The sequence below is a fragment of the Petromyzon marinus genome, chromosome 23 (assembly GCF_048934315.1).
Source record: "Petromyzon marinus isolate PM22_M1 ecotype Great Lakes invasive population chromosome 23, UKy_Petmar_22M1.pri1.0, whole genome shotgun sequence".
Lineage (NCBI taxonomy): Eukaryota > Metazoa > Chordata > Hyperoartia > Petromyzontiformes > Petromyzontidae > Petromyzon > Petromyzon marinus.
This window is the reverse complement of record NC_133689.1, coordinates 4,413,273-4,428,982: the sequence shown is the minus strand read 5'-3', so window position 1 is coordinate 4,428,982 and position 15,710 is coordinate 4,413,273.

Genomic DNA, 15,710 nt, shown 5'->3' with positions numbered 1-15,710 from the left:
CGCCCAGCGTTCCCGCACAATTCGTCCTGAGGAGAAGTAACGAAAAAAAGTGGCCGCATTTTTTTTTTTGCAAAGGTCCCGTGCCTGCATGCGCGCGCTCGTTAAAGTCAAATGGCAAGACCATGCATCACGGAACGCGCTCCGCTTTGTCTACGGAAGTTTGCCCCTGCAAACCCCCCCCTCCCCACCCTTAGTGGAATAATTCATGGGGATAAAACAAAACAAAAACCACGATTCTGCAGAGGCTACTTATGTGTCCAGTAGCTGATGCACGAGGGACAACAGAGTGGACGAAGTCCCCAGAGTTAGAAGACCCCAAGCCAGATTCTAGATTTAAAGCTTTCGTGACTGCAAGGATCCATACTCTTTGGTTCTATTCGGTAAAGTCACCAGACTGTCCTCTAGACAGTCTGGTCCCTTCACCTGATGAAGGCCACTTGTGTTGTGGTCGAAACGTCGTGATTTTTGTTGATTTATTTTTTTACCTACGTGACTTTACCGAATAGAACCAAAGAGTACCAAGCCAGATTCATCACAGTCTGGTTTGGGTTCCACTTTGCGGTTCGAGATGTAGCCGGGCAAGCGGCGCGTGTGTGTGTGTACGTTGAACTTCTTTTGCACCGTACGTAACCAACGGTGCTAATCGGAGCTGCGGTTGTGGCAGCCAATTGGCGGCCCGAACGAGAGTAGCCGTGTTTGGGCGTATTGCACGATGATTTATATGCTGGGCAAGCTACATAATTATACGACAATCGTGTGAAACTAAGTCAATCGACTAATTCCAAATAAAGCAATTTTCAACAGTGCTTTTAGAACGATGGACCTTTGATGTTCTGTGTTAGGTTCCAAGTTCCAGCTGATACAGCATATTTTGTGTCATAAAGCCAATCCGCCCCCCCCACCACCCGCTGAGCTACGTGCTCAGTTGGAATTGTGCCTGGCGCCAACCACGGAGCCTAACAACCAAAATGTGGCATGCTGATCTTCAGAGAGGAAGCGCCCGGAGGGTATATCCGGCCCTTTCGTAGATCCTCGCTACACGCGAGGCTCTTTGTGGGGGGAGGGAGAGCGGCGTGGATGTGATGAAGTGGCGGCATTGTAATGGACCAATTAGGCAAGCCGCTGTACATTTGGACACGTGGTCTATTTTTGGTCATGGGCTGACACCGATTTTTAAGTCTGTCTGCACAAAATGTGGCAGCATGTCCTCGTGCCGCTAAACGTACCAAACTCTCGAAAGCGTCTTGTGTGTGGAAATTAATTATGTATGGGTTGTGATGGAGCATTGTTGTGTACCAAAATGGATATAAAAGAGTCACTCTTTGTTCTGTGATGCCATGTAAATAAAATATTAAAAAAATGTTGTGTAGTCTGCCCATTGGCCTTGCAGATTCATATTAACCGGCGCCAATGAGTTGGAACAAACTCTGGACCATTTCGACATTTTTGGGTCAGCAGAGTTTGACTTGCTAAACATATTCTACTGCTTTACCGGATACTATGGGTGACAATACGCTATCTAAATTATGGGGCCCCGTCAGCATAACAAACAACATATATTGCGAATAACACCATTATGGGCTGCAATATAGTTCTGTAAAGATCATTATTATTAGTAACTCGACTAATGTTGTGCTACGGGACTACTAATTGGAGATTGTGTCGCTGTGCATGTTGTCTGCATTTACGTTGATTGTTGAGGAATTAATCTGGACTTTTATTTACGCTGAATCCAATTGTGTCCTAACCTACAGTTTCCATTCATTAAAATTGCTTCCTGAAAGTCAACCCCCTCCCCACCACCCCCACCGGACGAATTTGCAAGCCACGCTCATCTGTTAAAAACATCAAATGCAAGCTCACGTATAAGATTAAAAACATTCATCCGCGTGTGTGTTCGGATGTGCACCGGGGAGTCTGCGGTGGAGAGAGAAGTGCAGAGAACGAATGGTCAAAGCGGAGTTTCGAAACTGCAGGCATGGGAAATATGCAAAATGCAGATGGGATGAATGTTGAATGAAATAAATCTGCTCTCACGGTGAGGTTGCAGTCGGTGGCCGCACTCGTTTATTCTCCGGCCTCCCCTGAAAAAGATGTTCCTCGTCTTCATGCGCTCCCACCTGGCTTTGTAGGTGATCTTGTGTGGGTGAATAACTCATTATTATATATCTGGATATGCGGCGTAAACGGCTCCAGCGTTTAACAATGGAAAGGTCCTTGTTCAACGGTGAAAACAAATCTACATTGTACCAAACCAAATTTTGACCTAAGTTTCACCGGGTTTAGGCCCCTTGAGAGTCATTGTAATTCGAACGTCAAGCCACGCATCATTGCACGTAGAAATAATCACGTCAATTACAAGCCAGGGAAAAAAAACCAACTCGCCGAGTATTCAGGCTTACTGCTGTTCAGGAGGAGTGTTGCACTTGGGGGTGTTTGGTCAATGCCATGAATGTGGGTGGGGGGGGGGTGCGCGTTTGGGCTCCGCGTGCGAGTCCAACGGGAGAGGCTGCAGAAAACCCCACGAGGCGTGCGAGGGGCCACTGCCATCTCTGAGGCCCCATCGCAGCCCCCGTGCCCACAGCCACTTGGCGAACATTGTTTAGTCAACCCGTGCTCGCGCTCGATCGGGGCTCAAACCTTCTGAGCTTCAGAGAGCCAACGAGGCCGGCACACTTACGGCGGGTGCTTTGCCCTTTGGGTAACCATTAAAGAAAAGACACGTTGAATAAAATCAACAACAAAAAAAACAACCACGCGCATTTTCACAAGAATAGGCCATTGTACGTCCTGTCATCTCTCACATCCTGCACGTCAATTACCAGTCAGTAAACGAAACAAAATTTAATAAGTGGATCCGTCCCCTCTTTTTTTTTTTTAGGAGAACTGCCAGGGCCTGGCATCCTCACCTGGCGCTTAATGAAGGAGGTGATTGATAGCCGGTGGGGCCGGGGGTGGGGGTGTGGGGGGGCGCGTGGCCTTCAGGTAATGCCTCCCAGCTGCGCGGGCACGAGCTGCCGCCCTCAATGGTCTCCGTGTGGGTGCGGAGCGCTCAAGAGCCGCGTTGATGCCGTGCACAGGGCGGGCTGTGTTTCAAGGCCCCCTAGCGCCTCTCCACCAGTCAACCGCCCCGCCTCCATCCCACCCCACCCCATCCGAAGCGGCACCTCCGATTGTCGCGGGTTGGATACGTACGATGCGAAAGAAGTTCGACATAAATACGTACCGGCAACATAGGTTGTCGGCATAGCTTGGCTGGCAAGGGCCCTCGTGCACGGAATAATATGCTGGCTCTTTGTTGTTCAGGCATCGATGACGACCAGGCTGGGAGCATCGTCTCACTGCACTTGATCACTCGGATGAATCGCGGGAGGCTGTCTGGATATTGAATAGAGTATCTCACCGGTGCAGGTTCAGCAGTGCTCGCTTACTCATGCAGTCACTTCTCGTTGAGTTGTTTGTGTGTGCTTTCATACATTGGTGACCTGGCAGAAACCACCAACTTTACTGCACTTAACACGAATGCAGTTTAATCACCGATGCTTGTCCGGATACGAGTTCAGGATCTCCGTGCGCTGACAACAACATTACTGCCCCCCCCCATCCCTGAGCCACCTATCCACCTACTCTCATTCACTTCTCTAAACCAAGACAATAAATCACGCCGCTCTCTGTAGACGACTGCCTTTAGTGGATAGTGGCAAGCCCATAAAAGGTTAACTTGCACTAACTGCCAACAGGTCCAAATGGAATGTGGCAAAGTGGGTCTATAACCAGTCGACGTTGTGTTCCTCTCCTGTTTAGTTTAACCCACGGCACCCCCCCCCCTCCCAGTCATTTGTGCCCATTTAATTCAAATTGGCTAAGTGGCGGCTGTGCCTGGAATTTACGGTGGCAGGGTCCGCTGGACGCACACACACACACCTGATGTGTGTGTCCAGCGGCGGCGATCGGCCAACCCCGGCACATTTTGTTGTTGTTGTCCCGGTTCAAATTAAACAACCTCGTGCCCGTCGCTCATCGTCGCGAGAGACGTCGATGAGTTGTGGCCTGGAGGGTTCGCGCCGGTGAGAAGAGGAGTTGAACGGACGAGCAAGAGTGAAATTGGAATCTGGGGGTTTTGTAGGGAGCGCTCGTTAACACTTGAAAGATGTATCTCTCTGTCTGTCTCCGTCTCAAAACCTTTGCAGGCTCGAACGGCATTTGCAGGGAATTTTAAGTCCACTTGCGAGCACTGTGTGTGTTTTTAGATGGCTTGTGTGTGTGTGTCCGTGCCCTTGTTTTCAATACATACGGCTGGATTAGGCTGCGCGATTTTCGTTGAACAAAGTGTGAATGATGCTGACGAGCCCGTGTTTGGTTATGCACATTTATTATTGTTACAAAAAATGTAGCAATAATAATAGTAATAAAAACATGTAGAGCCCCTTCGGAAACCACGATGTGATGAAGGCTTCGCGATGCCGCGTTGGGTCCACGCTCACTGTTTCACCATACTTCACCACACTGGTCACTTTGGGATGGCGAAAGGAGTCAGGGGATTTCAGGACGGATTCCAGCTATCGCTCACCGTCGACGTTAGCCCCGGGCAGTAATCAAACGTGGGCCACCAGGTTCGTAGCGCAGTGCAGTTTCGCCAACCAGCGTGCCACCCACTGCACCGTCGGGGACGATATCAATTGCTCCAATGTATCTACTTTCTTCCGAGCAGCCAATTCGCTGCGTCGGTGTCGCGTGCGTGTGAAACCATCGTAAAGCTGAACGGCGGCCTTTGTTTAATAGGGCCTCGGCACTTCCGATGGCTTCTAAGGGCCACGTGACAGGCTGCCGGGAGCAAGCAAACATTGGAACAATGAGGCCATTCAAAGGGCAGCAGATCCGTATAAAGAATCAATTTAGCATTAAAGCGATCGCTTGATAGCGCCGAGCGAAGGCTTGCAGATGGCAACTGTGGACGTATTAATTAATGCCGTGAGGAGGGTATCAAAAAGCTGCTTTTTCTGTCTCTAACAATACAATTATATATTTTTTGGTTATTGCACTTTGGGACTCGACAATGCTGTTTACAGTTTCAACCAGCGAGGGTTAAATTTAATGAACGTAGGGGCACTTTAGCAGCCTCATTATCTTGGCCCTTCCCGCATAAGAAATGTTTTGGGGGGGGGGGGGGGGGGGGGACAAAGGCCCGAGCAATAACATCAGCCGAAGAAAGATTCCAAAAAACGTTGTCTGTTTATTTGAAAAGATCTGTCTTTTGAAAAGAGGCGATGCCTTCCTTTTGTTCAAATAAGAACCTTGGCACAGCTTTCAAGGGAAGAGGCATTTTAAGTGAGGAGTGTGCGGCCCTGTATTTGGTGAGAGAGATGCCTGGGTTATTCCCCCCCACCGCTGAATGTTTGTGCAGTGATGACAGAATTCTTGGCGTCGTTTTGGAAATGCGCCCACGTGCGCGGTGGTGTGTTTTAAAAGTTCCTCCAAAATCCGAAGTAAAATGTTAATATTGTGTCTACAGATTAACGTTAAAGCAGCATGAAAATAAATACTCCCGCTGTGTGTTTTTTTCTTTTACACTCTCTCTCTCTCTGTCTTTGAGAATCATGCGTTTAGAGTAGTTGGCCGCTGTAAATGTCCACGTTGTAAGCCACTTCGTTGAGCTATCATTGGTGATGGCCAGGTCGCTTCTGAAAAAAAGAGCTGTATCGCTCAGTGGGCCTTACATGGTAAAATAAAAATACTTTTTGGTTTTTGTAAGTATAGCTTCTTCCTAATACAACTTTCCATGCAATAGCGAAGGTTACATTTTCAGACTAATAGAAGTCAGAATAATTTATTTATGCATACAAACACTTGATCAGTTTCAACCGTTTTGGGTCTCGACAGCAGTTCTAGATTTGAAGCATTCGTGACTGCAAGGATTCATACTCTGGTTTTTTTCGGTAAAGTCACGTAGGTAAAACAATAATCAATAAAATAAATTAAAATAACTAAATTTAATCAAATTGAATTGTGATGTAATCACAATTTAATTTGAAAAGAGTACTCATCAGCAGTGTTAGGATTGTAGTAAAAAATGGACGCATTAAACTAACGTGATATGTTTTGACAAATTTGTCTTGGAATTCATGATAGAGGTTTTTGAGTTAGAGAGCGTAAATAGCAATGTGTCGTTAAACCCGCCACCACCCGACATAGCCAATTATTAAGGTTTGTTAGGTAAACTTAACATGGCAATTCGTTTCTCGTACACCACACCGGTGTGTTGGAGAGTAAACCTGCAACGTTTACAATTTGAGTACGATGTTTCGCCATTAATTACAACGACACATTAATATTTACGCGATCTAAGCGAAACACCTCTATTGTGGATAATATTGGTCGTGAAATCCTGCTACTACGTGTTAAACCCATCTTGGAATGTTGGTCCCACAGTGAAAACATGAATGGCGTTTTTTTGTTTGTTGTTTTTACAAAATGCGTTAGCTTCAACAAAGCTTAAATCTTTTAAAAGCCCAAGAGATTTAACAAACACATTTTTTTTATTTTGTCCATTCTCTTTTATTTCCTCCCTACTACCAACAAAGTTCTGAACGTTTAGCGGCACTCCCCGGGGCTCTGTACCCTCATCTAGGAAGCGGACGAGGATGCATCAGGGGCGACAGGTTTGACTGCGAGCCACGCCGTATAAATTGGGGTTGATGAAGCAAAAGTGGCGGAGCGATTTCACGGGGCTTAGGTGACCGTTCGCCACGGAAACCAGGAGGGTGGCGGGTGGGCACAGGAAATAAATAAATAAGTGTTCCCGTTTTATTTTGTTTCATTGCCCTCGCTGAATGCCATCCAATTAAACTGACATTCTCTGCCATTTAATCCAGCGCCCGATGCTTCACGGCAGTATGCAACCTGTGCGATCCGAGCCCCTGAATCATTTGCCTCGGGAGATTAATGCCACGATGATTGAGACACGGAGACATTTATCGCATTTTGTGGGTCTGACTATCGGCCAATCCAGCCTACACCCGGCACTTAAATAAATAAACGCCAATTTATCTCTCTAAAGAAAATAAATATTTCTGTCCATCAGCGTATGGGTTAATTTCCAGACCAAGAGCATCTAGCAAGATATGTTTTCACCTGCAAACACTTGACTTTTCAAATAACGTTGGGTCTCATCAGCTTATCAAACATATACTGCTGTGTTGCCAGATGTTTTGTAGTTGTACTTTTTTTGCTTGTAGTTTATGCCAGATCTCCCTGGCAAGAGAGATGGTTTGCCCCATCGGATGGAAGACTGGCTGGGGATGGCAGTTGCTTGGGCTGTGGAACTGGCCAGGAGATGGCAGTAGAGCCGTGGATTTGTCAATCTATTTCTATGGAAGTTTGAGTATGTATGCTGAACTTCTTTCGCACCGTACGTAGCCAACCCTGCTAAACGGAGGTGCGGGGCAAGCACAACACACTAAACACAAAAAAGCAGTTTTAAAGAAATGAGTTTTCAATCCATATTTAAAAGTGCACAGCTCAAAGTGACTTCCCTAATATCGGAAGGAAGAGCGTTCCAGACGGCCGCGGAAGCGCATCTGAAAGCGCTGCGCGATGCAGTCACAGTCTTTGTTCAATGGCCAGCCCAAAAGCCGCTGCGAAGATGACCGAAGTTCGCGCGATGGCTCGTGCTCCTTGACGAGACAAGCGAGGTACTGTCGTCCATATGCGGCAAACACTTTGGGTGTCCGATGAGCGCGACCCTACAATGCAGCACAGCGATCACCGGATGGACACGGTGGGATCTGGCAGTACCGCGTCACGACACGTTGCGTTACCCCCCTCGTGCTCATGGTGAGTTTGCTCGGATTTGCCCCCCTCCAAATGAAGCCAAACTCCCACGAGTGGCATTGTCCGTGCATCTAAAAGGCAGGGCCCATCTGACAAAAAAATAAGTCTTGAGACTCAGTGATGCGTTTTTGGGTAAATAGGGAGCATCGTTGCTTTTACTTGACGAGTGAACCGTGCATTTGTATGTGAAACGTCTATAAAACTGAAACATGTTGCGTGTGTAGGAGGGTTCTTACTTAAAATAACCCAGACATTGTTCTAGGTTAATTGCAATAACAATATTGAGGATTGCAACCCTTAGCTGCTTCCATGAAACAATTATTTCGTTGCTAGTGCTCAGCTGGTTTCGCTACGATGATTGTTTTAGCTTCGAATGAAACAAGAACATTCCCTTCTACCGTTCTGACCTCTCGATGTTGCTGTGCGGAAGGGGCATTGCCCAAAACTGACACTCATTTATACGTTTTTAATAGACCACATTGTAATTTATTAACGCGTTGAGTTTTACTCGTGAGTAATTTTTTTCTCCTTTTTCAGCTTACTTTTTTTTTACTGAGAAATGCAGCTCATAGGCATGCGACAAATCATTCCCCCGGCAAATCAATGCGTTGTCACAATTTGTGGTCACATCATTCAATTCAAGACTCGGAATGCTTTCGTCTCATTGTTTGTGTCTGTCTCATTTGCATTGTCCCTTCGTTTTTCGTCCGATTCATCACCGCAGATTAGTGTCCACTCGCACTGTCGCCACATCAGCATCTCACCCACATACACAACTTTTTGCGTAGCCGCATCGCCATCGGTTGCCGCGAGCACAAAAAATGCGACTTCGCGAGCGCCAGAATCGATTTGGTGAGTCCCGCGAGCCGACGCTTCGTCGTGAGCCCCAAAAAGCTGAACGCTCATGGGGCCCGAGATTCCGTTCGCGACCGTCAGCCCGCTCGTGTTCGTCGCGTCTCCATGGGCTAACGACGCCAATAAAAAAAAAGCACCGCGCGTTCTCGCTTGCAAGTCGTTAGGCTGCGGGATGTCGATGCTGAGTGTCCCAACGCTCGCCTTTAAACGTAGGATTTATGTGCAGGCTTCTGTACGTATGTTTGCATGTATGTATGTTGAACTTCTTTCGCACCGGTTTGGGAGCGGTATTGAAGCGGTTAGCGCGCTGCGCTCACGGAAAACACCGGTGACGATTATCTGAACCGGTCATGGGCCTCCCCTAGGTCGACTCAGCCTCAAACGAGTTACCTGGTGCGGTGTGTAAACATCGCAACTCGTGAGACAAAGGCGGCCGGAGCGTGGTGCTGGCCACCCACTCCCATTCCGGCCATCATAGGTGCTCGCTAACAGCACTTGGCCCAACGGTCTGTTTAAGGCTATACGGGGAATCTTTTGTCCTTGAACTTCCTTAGCACCGTACGTAGCCAACCGTGCTTATCGGAGGCCCGGTGGAAGGACGTCAACAAACAGGTCCCATCGAGTGAATTCAAAGGTCGCATTCTGCGCCCGCGTTTGAGCACTGTCACCGCGTGGTGGCCGTGCTCTCAGGGCCACGAGCTCGCCAGTGTTCTTGCCTTCGTGTTCGCCGCACATCTGCCGGTAATGAGTGCGGGTGTGTGGAAGGCGACCCGCTGGCCATCAACACGCTTCTTCCCACGCAGGAGTCGCGTTCCACGATTCACGACGTCAAGGTGAAAACACAATTTTCAGGCAAATCCCAAATTTCCAAGCTGCGCGATGCTCCGAACAGCTTCGGCGTTGTCATTACTACTACTGCGGGCAGAAATGAATAGGTAAAAAAAAGACGTTGAGAAGGAGAAAAAAAAACAACGAAATATGTTTTGAAACAAAGTGATGGATGAGGGCTCCGATAGAATAGCATGTTGTGACGCGCGTTTGTTTGCCTTTTCAGTTCAGTTTCTCGAGAGGATGCTTGATAACGCAGGGAAAGCCTCACTGAGTCGCATGCTTCTTTATCGAGAGGGTTCCTGAATTTGGATGTTTTGATCAATTCCTTCCAGAGGTGTTTTGAATGTGCACACCGTTTCGCGAGCACACAACAGCCGTTCTCTCGTCGTTTCGTTGGCTACCGGGTCAAGATTCGAGTGGGCTATAAGATCCTGCCGATGATCAGGAACTGATCAATCTCTATGCGCCGACGACGTCCCTGAGATGTTCGGATTGCCTGCTTCTCAGTACTCCGAGGTCAAGGCTCATTTCCTGCAGGGGGTGATCGAGATTTTGCCACTTTGCCTGCTCCCAAGCTTCGGAATGCTTTGCCTTTGCTAAGAAGACAATGAGAGTCGTTAGCGATATTTAAGCATGTCGAGAAAACTTCACCTCTTTGAACTGCCCTATGCCCGCTCGATCTGGCCGTTTACCATGCAAGTTCTTTTTTTATCTCCTGCTTTCTTTACAGCGTGCATTGGGATCTACGGATAGAACGCTCCTTACACGTTTACATTATTAAAACAATTATTACGTGGGAGGAACCTGGAGTGACCGGAGAAAACTACACATGTGAAGGGGTAACACACAACGCTCCATACAGATTGATGCAATAATCTATCATCCTAATACAAGAGGTAGTGGGTTCGATCCCGACCATGACGCCTCCTGTATATTTGGAGTTTGCGTGTCTCTCTCCCCGTGGTCGCGTGGATTTTTATCCGGATCCTCCGAGTTTTCCTCTCCAAGTTTAGAATCGACGTGCGTTTAGAGTATTTGACCGCTCTACATTTCCACGTAACGATAGACCACTTCGTTGAGCTATCATTTGTGACCAGGCCGTTTCCTGAAAAAAAGCTACGTAGCTCAGAGGGGCCTTGCCTGGTAAAAAAAAAAAGTTCAGTTTAATGCCATCTCATTTAATGTCACGTAATCGTTCAGAAGTCGTTTTCTAGCGCAGCGTGTGGCGCACGGTTTGAGTTCCCAATGCAAACTTAGTTGCTCTTATGACATGAAACCGATAGCGTAATTGAAATATAATTTGGAGAGAGAAACAACAAGATCCGCTGGCATAACTCACAAGAGTTGGTCACGTTGTGCAAGAGACAAGCATCTCAATGTGGATGCGAACTGCGCCCAGGTAGGAATGCTTGACATGCAGACGCTGCCCGTATACCGATGTTTAGAGGACACATGAGACAAACGCCTAAGTGGATTGCACACAAACTGACTTGGCTGACATAGGTTTAAATTGTTTCAGTTCCTTTGCCTGTGAGAATGGCGCATTGCCAGCCGCCAGTGAACATCTGGGAATTCACCCCGAGCGAAAGTCATTTTGCCGAGTTCATTATTATCAAACCTTGCGTCCCTCGTTCTTATTTATCACCTTAACGGCCAGACCTGACGGGGCCAAATTAACTGCCGCGGGGCTTCCCGCGGCAGTTAGCACCACCTCAAGGCCCCAGCAAGCCTCACCCATTGCGGCTGAATTACACAGCAGGATATTGCCGACTGCGGACCGTGGGATTCACAGGGAGAGGTGGTAAGGCGCCAGATCCCCTAAGGGCGGACTCAAAAGTATCGTCTTGACTGCGGGGCGAGCCGATTTCAGGCCGATAAATTCTCTCTCAGCGCTCCAAATTTGCCATGAAAATCGGAGCTTGTTGTTCGAGCGAGGCTCCTCTTATCCGCAGGGCATTGTGGAAGAGGAGGCCGGCGGTGGGGGAGTGGACACGATTTGCGGATAGAATTATCCGCGATTAACTCTTGCTTCTGCGCTTCTCTCATCTGTCAGCAGATCAACATGGGTGACGGTTTTGGCGGAAAATGCGATTAATTTTAGAGGAACGAGAAGAGCACTTAACCGCAGATACACGCAGATAATAGGATGAATTTGCTACCAATTCTGGGCTACCGCTATTTTCATTGTTGAAGACGGATAACGCCAATTGACCGGGAAATCAGGTGCACCGACTGTTGTGGTTGTTGTTCGTGCACCAATTGTTGCGGTACCCGCTCGTTGCACATGCATGCATGCCTTTGCACGCGACACACCGTTCAGTTCCCGCTGAACAATGCAACGGAGTCATCGGTTACAATCAACTTCCGAGCGTGCGCACGTTGCATTTGTATGCGTCCCATCCCGTCGCTCCAAGTCACCCCCCTTCGCAAAGCCGCGTGTTTGCGAACGGCGCAGCCATTTGTTGCGATGCTAGAATAAATATTTGACTATTGAATTTAAATCACGACCAACAATCTCGATAATGAATCCCATCGCGAGCGGTGCGGGGTGCACCGGGGGGGGAGCGCGGGTGGAGGTGGGGGGCGGTGGGGGCGGGGGGCAGGGGGCGGGGGGGTGGGGTCAAGGGAGGGGAGCGCGGGTGGAGGTGGGGGGCGGGGGGCGGTGGGGGCGGGGTCAAGGGAGGGGAGCCAGCGCGCGTTTGGGTGGAATTTTTACAACCCCTTTTCGTTGATTATAAAATGACAACAACAACAATCAACAGCACGACAACAAAAGCCATCTTTAACGGCCACGTGTTGCGCGTTACGAGTGATTTACAACGCCTCCCTGCGGACAAAGATCGTCGAACGGCGGGAACAAACAAAAAAAATCGGATCGCGCCGTCAAGAAGCAAGCAAGCAAGCAAGCATTAAGTGGACACACGTGCAGATGGCAGCGTGGCCTTTGCGAGCGGGCGGGCGGGCGGGCATCATGGGCATACCCACGCGGTTATCGCGACATTACTGCTCTCCGTGTCTTTCGTTGATTGTCCCACGGTGCCGGACAGGAGGAGGAGGGCTTCTTTGTGTCGCTTGGCGTTGAGAGGAAGCTATGGCGGGATTGATCAGCTGTCGTGCGGTGGAGCGGAGTGGGGGTAAAGTGTGGGTAGCTCCCACCTCTACCAACATATTTTGTCTTTAGTCGTGTTGCCCTCCCACCCGCGCCTCCGATGTGCATGGTGGGCAACGTTACGGTGCGAAAGAAGTTCAACGTACGTACGTACCTACGCGCATTTGGCCAGCATGAAGGGGGGAAACCAAAATTCCCTGCGGAGGAGTTCCGCAGAGCGTCGGAGACCTTTGTGCCAGCAGTGGCGTTTGGCCAGCGATTGCAGGGCTGCGCCTTCTCCTTTAGTTGAGTCTCGATGTTGCCACCACTGGAGAGCCACCGCTGGGGTAGGTTGAAGTGCAGAGCACTGGAGCGATGGTGGGAACAGCTTTTTTTCGTTGTTGTAAATGTCGGCGAGCATCATCCTCCCCTGGGAAGTGGCTTTCTGCCAGAGCACGGCATGAGAAAGCGTTCGCTCGATATTAGAGCCCCCCCCTCCTCCTCCCACTCATCGTTAGCTCGCTGGCACGTCACGAACAAAACATGTCAAATCGTACGCCGCGCGTCTGTTGCGCGCGTGTGTGTGTGTCTGTGTGCGACTGCGTGAGTGCGTGTGTCAAGCTATATTTATATAAAAACATAGCGGTCAACGCAGTAGTGCTACGAACCCAAGTGACCCGGAGTTAGAATTCCGAGTACGATTACCGGCCGCTGATAACATCAGTGACGAATATCTGAATCCGGTCCTGGGCCTCCCCTAGGTCGACTCAGCCTCAACAGAGCACCAGTTACAGGGAGTGTAAACATCGTGGCCGCACCCATCCCGTACGTGCGCGGTGCCAGCCTTAATAGGTGCTCGCTAAACGGCACTTGCCCAAAAAAGTCCTTTAAAGGCCCCAACGCGGCGTCTTGCTTTGGAGTTGTGAGTGTGTGTGTTTACATATAAGTGGGAAGCAGTAGTGTAGCGGTTAGCGCGCTGTGCTGCGAACCTGGCAAACGGTCCTGGGCATCCCCTAGATCGACTCAGCCTCAAATGAGTACCTGGTGCGATGTGTAAACATCGCCACTGGCGAGACAAAGGCGGCCGTGCGTGGTGCTGGGCATCCACCCCCTCGTGTGCCACAGTGCCGGCCTTCATAGCTGCCCCAACAGTCTGTTACGTCTATACGGGGGGATTATTTTTCTTTATTTTTGTATATATATCGTACCAATTCTAATGAAAGGCAAATGAATAATTGAACACTTAAAAAGTCAAAACTATGCATTTCTTCTGCCAACTCAGCTCACTCATTACCACTTATTTTAGTCCTCGATGCAGGAACGAGTCTCTAAAAATACCCCCAACGTCGGCGCGAAATAGTTCCGAGTCGCCAACAGTGGTGGGGGGGGGTTGGCTGCGCGCGTTTTTATCGAAAGTTTCCCCCAGTTCGTGGCCTCTTCTGTCCGCTATTCCAATGCAGGGGACAGCGAGCCTCCTGTGTGGACAGGCCTGGGATTGGGGCGCGCGGGGTGGTGTTGGTGGTGGTCTGGGGAGAACGTCACACTGCTGCCGCTGCTGCTGCCGCTGCTACCGCGCGACGTTGGCGGACGCGTCTTTGCGCGAGCAGAAAAGAAAGAATGAAACTCATTAATGACCCCCCCCCCCGCCGCCGCCGTCTCCCCGACGGGGACGGTGGAGTGTCCGATGCCTCCATTATCTGAGAAGATAAGGGCTTCTCGAACGTGCCCCGCGCCGCTTTGTCGTCGCCAATGCTTCCCCAACGACGTTCGCTCCCCGCTGGCACGATGACACCGTCCGGGCGTGCGTCCGTGCGTGCGTGCTCGCCGCTGTCGCTCGCCAAAACGAGACGTCCCGGCAATCTTCCTCCGGCGCGCGCGCTCGCGCAGTGCGAGACGATTCCCGGCCTGGTGCGGTGTGTAAACATCGCCACTAGGGAGGCGAATGCGGTCGGCCGCGGTGCTGGCCACCTACGTACCACCCTCGTGTGCCGTGCCTGCCTTCATAGGTGTTCGCTCACAGCACTTGCCCCCAAACAGTCTGTCAAGGCTATACGGGGGGGTCTTTGTCTTTGTTTCAGCTCGCGGTTGTGAGAAGCGCCTCTTTGGACGCGCGACGAGGTGGTTGAGATCTACGCGAAATTGTACCCCGCAAATTCGTCGGCGCATCGCGTGGCGTCCATGCGTCTGTCAGCCGGTTACCGATATTTGCTCTAGTTGAATATTTCACGTGACATTATTGTTGTTGTTTGGCAAGCCGACGGGAGTGCTCCGGGCACAGGCCTCCTTCCATATTTGCGCGATTGAAATAAATAAATATTGAAATGTATCGGCTCCTCCGTGACCGAGATGAGTCCCGTAATGATTCGCTGCGGCGTCAAAGGTTCAATATTCGTCCCGCCGCCGTTGTTTTAGTTTAAAGATCGCTCGTCCACATTGCAACGTCTGCTGCGGAATATGAGAGCTTTGAAGCTCATCGGATTTCCTCCTGCAGTCGAAATAAATATTTACGACTAAATAAAGATTCTGACTTTTGTTTTTTAAACCGCACACGCAGCTCTATCAAACACCTCCACGTTCATGTTTTTGCCAAACAAAATCCAAATTTTATACGGCCGGAGCGATGGCACAGTGGTTTGGGCGCTGCGCTATACATCGAGCGATCCGAGTTTCGATTCCCGGCCGCGGTGAACAGCAGTGGCGAGTGATACAGGAACCGATGCAGTACTGGCATCGCTGCACCAGTATAACACGTTGGCTTTCGCGACCAATATCATCCATAATAGAGGTTTTTTTTTGGGTTAGATCGCGTCAAAAAACTAGTTGACTCTGTCGGTAGTGTCAGGTGGTGGCGGGTTTTAACAACACATTTATAAATTTACGCGATCTAACCCAAAAAAACCCCCTCTACTATCGCTGCACCAACTGCATTGGCCAATGTGGTGAGGTATGGTCAAGCAAACCCTCAGGGGAGGCCTCCATCTAGCAGTCGATTGACGAAGCACCAACAATGATCGTTGTTTTAGTGTCATTAAATCTCTGCACCAACATCTGAAACAAATATATTCACGAGCGTACATTACAGAATACATACATTAATGTGCTTGGA